Source organism: Tupaia chinensis, unplaced genomic scaffold (assembly GCF_000334495.1).
Source record: "Tupaia chinensis unplaced genomic scaffold, TupChi_1.0 Scaffold138407_1, whole genome shotgun sequence".
Lineage (NCBI taxonomy): Eukaryota > Metazoa > Chordata > Mammalia > Scandentia > Tupaiidae > Tupaia > Tupaia belangeri.
Genome location: NW_006198305.1, coordinates 2,342,814 through 2,351,023, shown reverse-complemented (window position 1 = coordinate 2,351,023; position 8,210 = coordinate 2,342,814). Strand labels below are relative to the sequence as shown.

The 8,210-nt window shown below is 37.5% G+C and overlaps 1 non-coding gene across 1 annotated transcript; it reads left to right on the top strand.

The window, feature by feature from the left end:
- The first annotated feature begins 2,260 nt into the window (after positions 1–2,260).
- On the top strand, positions 2,261–2,367 carry LOC114004521 (U6 spliceosomal RNA). Its single transcript, XR_003546659.1, has one exon. It is a non-coding gene; the product is annotated as a U6 spliceosomal RNA (small nuclear RNA).
- The last annotated feature ends 5,843 nt before the right edge of the window (positions 2,368–8,210 follow it).

Genomic DNA, 8,210 nt, shown 5'->3' with positions numbered 1-8,210 from the left:
AACAATGGAATAGACATCCCAGGAATAAACTCCCAAACTTACAGTCAACTGATTTTTGACAAAGGATAACAGTCATCCAGTGGGGAAAGGAAAACCTCTTCAGCAAATGGTGCTAGAAAAACTGGGCATCCACCTGCAGAAAGATTAATCTGAACCCCATCTTTCACCATTAGCAAAAATCAAGTCAAAATGGAACAAAAATATGAACCTGTTGGTGGGGATGTAAATTGGTCCAGCTACTGTGGAAAACAATATGGAGGTTCCTCAAAGATCTTCAAATAGAACTACTATTTGATCCAGCAATCCCACTTCTGGGTATCTACCCAAAGGACAGAAGAATGATCAATTGGAAAAGTGCTTGCACATTAATGTTTATTGCAGCATTATTCACAATCACTAAGACATGAAACCAACCCAATCACTAAGACATGAAACCAACCCAAATATCCACAAACAGATGAATGGATTGAAAAAGTGTGGCACATATACTCTATGAAATACTATTCAGCCATAAAAAAAGACCCTGGCATTTGATAGAAAGTAGTTGAATATGGAAGATTTATTTCTGAGTGAGCAAGCCAGGCTATGAAAGAAAGATTTTGTATGTATCCACTTAATATATACCAACTACCCACACTCTATGGAAGAGATTGAAAAGTAATAGAAATCTTAATTATCAGAGCAGAAATAGATGAAATTGAGAATAAAAAGGCAATACAAAAGATCAATGAGTCAAAAAAAAAGATTTCTTCCAAGAGGATAAATAAAATTGAGAAGTACCTAGACTAAGAAAAATAGAGAACACCCAGATAAATAAAATTAAAAATGAAAGCTGTGACATTACAAGAGGTATCACAGAAATACAAATATCGTTAAGGATTACTACCAGCAAATATATGCCAACAAGCTGGAAAATGTGGAGGAGATGGATAAATTTCTGAGCACATCCAATATACCTTCATTGAATCAAGAAGAAATATACATTTTTTTCTTTCTTTTTTTAAGTGTTGCCATAGAGCACATGTGCTGGCCAAAGATAGACAGCGAAATAAAATAAGAAATTATCCCCAGAAGGGATAGCCATGCTGCAATCCCTTCTCCTGTATTCCCCTCCTGGTATTTTGGGACATAGACCAATAGTAGGTAATGGATTAAATCAGTAATAAATAGTCTCTCGGAGAAGAAAAGCCCAGGTCCAATTGGCTTCACTGCTGAATTCTAAAAATCCTTCAAAAAAGAATTAACACCAATTCTCAAACTATTTCTAAAGACCTAAACAGAGATTCTCAACCCTTATTTTATAAAGCCACACACATCTTACCAAAAAAAGCAGACAAGGACATGACAAAAAAAAAGAAAACTAAAGACCAATTTTCATGAAGAACATAGATTTAAAAAGACTTGAACAAAATACTAGTTAATTAAATACAATACATGAAAAAGAGTGTATACCATGACCATGAAGGATAGATCCCACAGATCCAAGGATGATTCAATATTTGCAAAACGATAAATGTGATACATCATATTAGTAGAAGGAAACATAAAAATTATGTATCAATTGATTTTTAAAAAGCATTTGGGTCTGGCAGGTGGCATGGTGGTTAAGGTGCTGGACTCCCACATTACTAACTATGGTTTGAGTCCCAGACCTAGCACCCTGCTTTCTCACCCTCTCTCTCCGGTCAAATTAACAAATAATAATTAATTAATTCTACTTTTTAAAAAGCATTTGAGGGGCCAGCAGGTAGCATAATGGTGGTTAAGGCTCTGACTCCCACATGATCGAAGTGCAGTTCTAGTCCCAGACCTAGCACTTTGAAGCTCATGCCGGGCACATGAGCTGCTCAAAATCCTGAGAGGAAAATAAATTGCACTATGGCCAACCCCTGGGGGATGATTTCTTACTTCCTCTCTCTCTGTCTCTCTAGTGAGTGCATGTGTCCTGTAGGAAAAATCTCTCTACCAAAAAAAAAAAAAAAAGCATTTGATAAAAGACAACATCCCTTCATGATTAAGGCTTTCAACAAAATAGGTATATAATGTACATTTCTTAATACAATAGAGGTCATATATGACAAACAAAAAGGTAAAACCATACTTCATGGGGAAAAGTTGAAAGCTTTTCCTTCTAAAACTGAAACAAGACAAGAATACACACTTTCTCCACTCTTGCTCAACATAGTACAGGAAGTTCTAAAATACACAAACACACAGCTAAAGTCTTACTGTCTAGGTAAAAGCTGAAAGTTTTTCTCCTGTGCTCACTTCAGCAGCACATATACTAAAATTGGATTGATACGGAGAAGACTAGTATAGCCTCTGGGCAAGAATGACACCCAAAATCATGAAGTGTTCAATTGTTTTTTAATTTTTGTATTATTTTTACTTTGTGGGGGTTTTTTTATATTTTTTTTCCCATTGTTTTCTTTTTCTTTTACCTTACTTTCTCACTTGGCTGCTCAGCCTCCACACACTAAGCGTCCAGACAGGTCTAGGTGCACAAACATCTGAATACTTATAGGGACAGAGAAATACTCAACTCCCACTGAACCTGCTGCACAAAGGGAAAAACTCCTCTTCATAAATCTGAGCTCAAATCTTTTTTTGTGGACACCATGTTGTAAGACACTGAAAGGAGGGAAATTGGCACAGAAGTACCTCACAATAAAAGGAATCACATGAGCTTACAGTTGCAGAAACCTTCTCCAACAAATCAGTTAAAAGTGAATGCACCGCCAGTGACTAATAATCAGAGAAGAAAGACTGCAAAGTGAGCAGTAGAGAGAAGGACAGAGTCCATGCCATACCACACCTCTAAACTCTCAAGGGCAAAAACTCTCCTACTTTATCACCATTGCATCCTATGTATCTGACCCAATGACTGAAACTTAGAAGGTTCCTGAATGCATGGACAGATAGAACACACCACAACATCTCTCATTTGTATTTAACCAAATTACAAGAAAGTTGAGAGATGTTAATCAAGAACACGTGGTTGTGTTTACTCTGTATTTTTAGTAAGGAATTAAGAGACAATGTAGAACTCTTTTAGTACCCTGGAAGAATAGAGTAACAGAGAGGAAGACATGACCAAGCTCTCCAAAGTGACCTTGGCACTTGGAGAGCCCCAGAGAGCACAGGGAACTTGAGAGCCCCCAGGAAAGCAGCAACACCATAGCAATGGCCATTATGCCTGCACTCCCCTTAAGAAGCCACCTAAAGAATGTATCACCATGACTTGGAGTTGCTTCATGAAAAATCTGGGTCTTGCAATGGCTCTTTTACATTTAATTTTATTTCTTTTCTTCGGTATTTCCTGAACATCTGATTAGCTCCAGTTGTTCTATGCCAGTGACAGAAAACTGGGAAGATACTGGATTGTGAACGGGTAGGTCTAGAATCTGTGCTGTGGGACTGCTAATGCCCAGTTAGGGGAAGATTGGTAAAGGCAATGTACAGAAAGTAAGGAAGTGCTATATTCACTCTCCCAACAGCTTTCTGGCTGGAAGAAGCCAGCTAGACATTTCTTTAAATTTCCATAAAAACCCGGCAGTGGCTAGAACTTACCTGCCTTGGACAAGTTTCCAGAAATGTTTAAGGCACATGAATTCTATACGATGGCATATTTTTAAATGCCAATCTTGGGCAAGGCTTTCAAACATAAAATCTTTAGCTGGTTTCATGATAGTTGCAAAAACTGGACTGACTCAATACACTTATTCTTTAGAGGATCCTGGGTGGCTCGAATTCCAGGTTACTTCTTTCAAAACTAAAAGTTAATTTCACTCTTGTTTCTTACAGAATTGCCACTGCCTTGCCAATGTAAAAATGTTGAATGCTGGCTTCAAGATTAAATGAACCAGAGATTTTAAAATCAATAGTAATCTATGTTTTTATTCCCACCCCAAATTTCAGAAGATTACAAGCCTTGATACCTTTCTCCATCTAGAGGCAGGTAACATGGAAATAATATCTAGTTTCCCTTTCTCCTCTTAGTATATCTCAAAACCTATGCCTTAAACTCTTTGGCTAACAAAACGCTTGAATTAATGTGTAGAGAGTTTCCCAAGATCAACACTGACATCTTTCATCAAAGCCTTAATTTAAGGCTAACTAGTATTTTAAGGTAACAGAACCAGCTGTGCACACAACATGCTTGCCCGAGACAGCTCTGCAAGACTCAGGCTTCTTAATATAATCATTCAAGCACGAATGAACCAAGCAGCTCCCAGGAATCTCTGATGAGATAAAGGCAAGCAGGCAGCATTACCCCTGTAAGTTTTGCATTCCACATTGAATCCAGCTGCCTTGACGCCCTGGAAATCTCTTTCTCTGTTATTCCAAGTATTCAGACTGAGTAACTTAGTCCTAGAAATCTGACAGTTCAATTAATATTGTTATACCTAGATAAATGGGACTATAAAACATCTATGTGTCATTACAATATGCTCTATTTTAGGAGCCACCAAAATTGGAACAGAGTCTTTCGGATTATCCCAGTCTTTGGATTTACAAACTCATGATCAGAGAAAGATCTCTCCTGCTCTAAGCACCCTCCCTTCATAGTTCATGCTGACAGATGATCAATTATCAGTGTCATGGGTCCAAAAGGATATCTATCTGCTGCATACCTGCCAGAACTTAGTTTCTGATGATTTAACTTACTAGAGAAGGTTTTCCAAGTGCTTGAGAGCAACAGACTAATTCCTCTAACAAAAAGAAAGAAAAAAGAGAGAAGAAAAGAAAAAGAAAGAAGACCTCTTTCCTTGAGAGGTTAGGAAATAAGGGCAGACAGATGGTCATTTACTTCGACCACCATTGCCCTCTTGTCTAAGAAGAAACCCTTATCGTCAAAACCAAAGTGATTGAAATCTGAATATTTGGAGTGGATTCTAACATAAGACTTCCTGATTCCAGAGACTCTGTACAACCAGTGGGAATTAAACCTTACCAGAAGAAAAAAACAATCATACCTGTGCAAGAAATACAAAATAAAAGCTTCTAGCCTTTGGCAGTACCAAGCAGATTGCATTTGAGAGAACTGCCCAAAACTGAAATGGAGGGAACCAGCAGTTAGCGTAATGGCTATGTAATGGCTGGACTCCCATGTAGTCGACAGTGGTTCGCGTCCTGGACCCAGTGGCTTAAAACTCACGCCGAGCGTGTGTGCGCGTGTGCCCAAGATCCCGAGAGGAGAATGGAGGAGAAGGGATTGCGGTGTGACCATCCCCCCTGGGGGTGATTTCTCGCTTTCTGTCTCTATGTCTCTCTCTGTCTGTCTGGCAAGCGCACACGCCCTATAGTGAAAACCTCTCAAAAAAAAAAAACTGAAATGGATTATTTTTCAAATAAAATAAAATAACATTATATATTTACCACACTATTAGGATCTTAAAAGATTGAAGCAATGAAATTGACTCCCATATAATTAGAAGTCTTCTATGTTAAAATGGTCAGGTGCTTCTACTGTTGTCATGATTTATTCAAAAGTTTAAGTGATCTACATTCAAGCTGTGAGCAGCCCCTTTCAGGGAATGGCTAGGTAATGGCTGGACTCCCATGTAGTCGACAGTGGTTCGCGTCCTGGACCCAGTGGCTTAAAACTCACGCCGAGCGTGTGTGCGCGTGTGCCCAAGATCCCGAGAGGAGAATGGAGGAGAAGGGATGGCGGTGTGACCATCCCCCCTGGGGGTGATTTCTCGCTTTCTGTCTCTATGTCTCTCTCTGTCTGTCTGGCAAGCGCACACGCCCTATAGTGAAAACCTCTCAAAAAAAAAAAAACTGAAATGGATTATTTTTCAAATAAAATAAAATAACATTATATATTTACCACACTATTAGGATCTTAAAAGATTGAAGCAATGAAATTGACTCCCATATAATTAGAAGTCTTCTATGTTAAAATGGTCAGGTGCTTCTACTGTTGTCATGATTTATTCAAAAGTTTAAGTGATCTACATTCAAGCTGTGAGCAGCCCCTTTCAGGGATTAGGGCAATGGAAGATTTTCTTCTCAGACTTCACCCTCCAAACCCCAAGATCAGTCAGACAGCACAACAGAACTCATGGAAATGTCAGATAAAGAATTCAGAATATTCAATATTCATAGTGACAAAGCTAACATAGATGTAAAAGGAGAGAGACAATGAACTCCAGAAGATGCAGAAAAAGAGACAATGAGTTCCAGGAGGTGAGGAAATTCATGTATGATTTCTAAGAGAAAATACACACCATAAAAAAGAATCAAACAAAACTGTTAGAGATGAAGGCTATAATACAGGAAATCAAAGCTTCCCTTGAAAATATTAAAAGCAAATTAAATCATGCAGAAGACCAAATCTCAGATGTAGAAGAGAGAACTTCTGATCTAGAAAAATTTACCAGAAAGACTGAGAAAATTATCCAAAAATGAATACATAAGAAATACTAGATACCATTAAATGCCTAAACATCTGGATAACTGATATCCCAGAAGGTGATACCAATATCAGCTGAACTTACTATTGAAAGCATTTAAATAAGGTATTTTGTAAATCAATAAATGTGGGAAAGAATAAAGGAATGGAAAGCAACTACAGATACCACAGACAGGGTGAGAGGAGGATGGAAAATGGCAAAAGGTGAGAAATAGAGGGAAAATATTTTTTTCTTGTTTCTTGTATATTTCCTGGGCTAGCACTCCCTTCGGAACTTCTTGGAGATCTGGTCTGGTGTTGGTAAATTCTTTCAGGTTTTGTTAACCTGAGAATGTTCTTGTTGTCTCTTCCAATATGAAGGATAATTTTGTCAGATATAGTATTCTTGGTTAAAATTGTTTTTCACTCAACACTTTGAATATATTTTCCCATTCTTTCCTTGTTCTCATTGTTTCTGATGAGAGGTCCACTGTTAGCTTGATGGGATATCCTTTGTAGGTAACTTGATGTTTCTCTCTTGCCAGTCTGAGTATCTTCTCTTTGTCTGTGGTTTTGGTCATTCTGGCTATAATGTATCTTGGAGAAGATCTTCTTGGGTTGATCCTATTTGTGGCCCTTTGTATTTCTTGGGTCTGGATCTTTGAACGCCGTTCTAGGTTTGGGAAGTTTTCTTGCAGGATTTCATAGAATAGATTGTCAATGCCCTTATTAGCCTCTTCACCTCTGGGATACTGATTATCCAGATGTTTGGACCTTTAATGGTATCTAGTATTTCGAAAAATGCAATGTCAAAGAGTTTGCAGACCACATCCTCCTGTGAGCCTCCAACCACTCAGATTGATCTTCAAGGAATTAGAAAGAAAAGAATAACCTATCAGAAGACTAAAAATCACCACAGGGGTACAAGAAATATGAAAAAAAAAAGAAAGAAAATACCTCACCCCCAAGGGAAAAGAATAACTCCCCTTCATCCACAGACAGTACAATGGAACTCATGGAAATGTCTGATAAAGAATTTAGAGTATTCATAGTGACAAAGCTAATGGAGATTGAAGAGAAGAGAGACAATGAACACCAGAAGAAAAAAGCTGATGTGTTCTAGGAGGTGAGGAAGTTCTTGAGAGAGCTGAAAGAGGAAATACACACCACATAAAAAGAATCAAATGGAACTGTTGAAGATGAAGGCTATAATGCAGGAAGTCAACACCTCCTTTGAAAGTATTAAAAGAAGACTAGATCATACAGAAAATCAAATCTCAGATGTAGAAGACAGAATCACTGGACTAGTAAAATCCACCATGAAGACTGAGAAAATAGCCAAAAGAGAGAGAGAGAGAGAATAATATACAAGAAATACTAGATACCATTAAATGTCTCTTAACATTTTTTATTTTGATTTATTAACGCTTTAACTTTTAACTTTGCTTTTCTTGAAATTAAAAAATACATAAAAATATCTATTTAATGACTGTAGTAAGTTATATAGCCTCAGCTAGGTGCTACTTTGTAGTATATTAATTCTACTCAGTCAGACATGTGTTCACAAATATGAATATATCAGCTGCACTTGGTATCGAAAGTATTTAGATTAATTAAGATCTTTTGTGAATAAATAAAAAGTGAAGGAAAAAAGGAAAGCATGTAAAGCAATTGTAGATACCAGAGACAATGTGGTAGGAGGGTGGGAAATGACAGAGGATGAGAAATAAGGAATCAAGGGGGGAAAAAAGGAGCAATATATATGTAAGAAATAAGATATGAAAAATTAGTTGCTAACAATAACATGTATGGT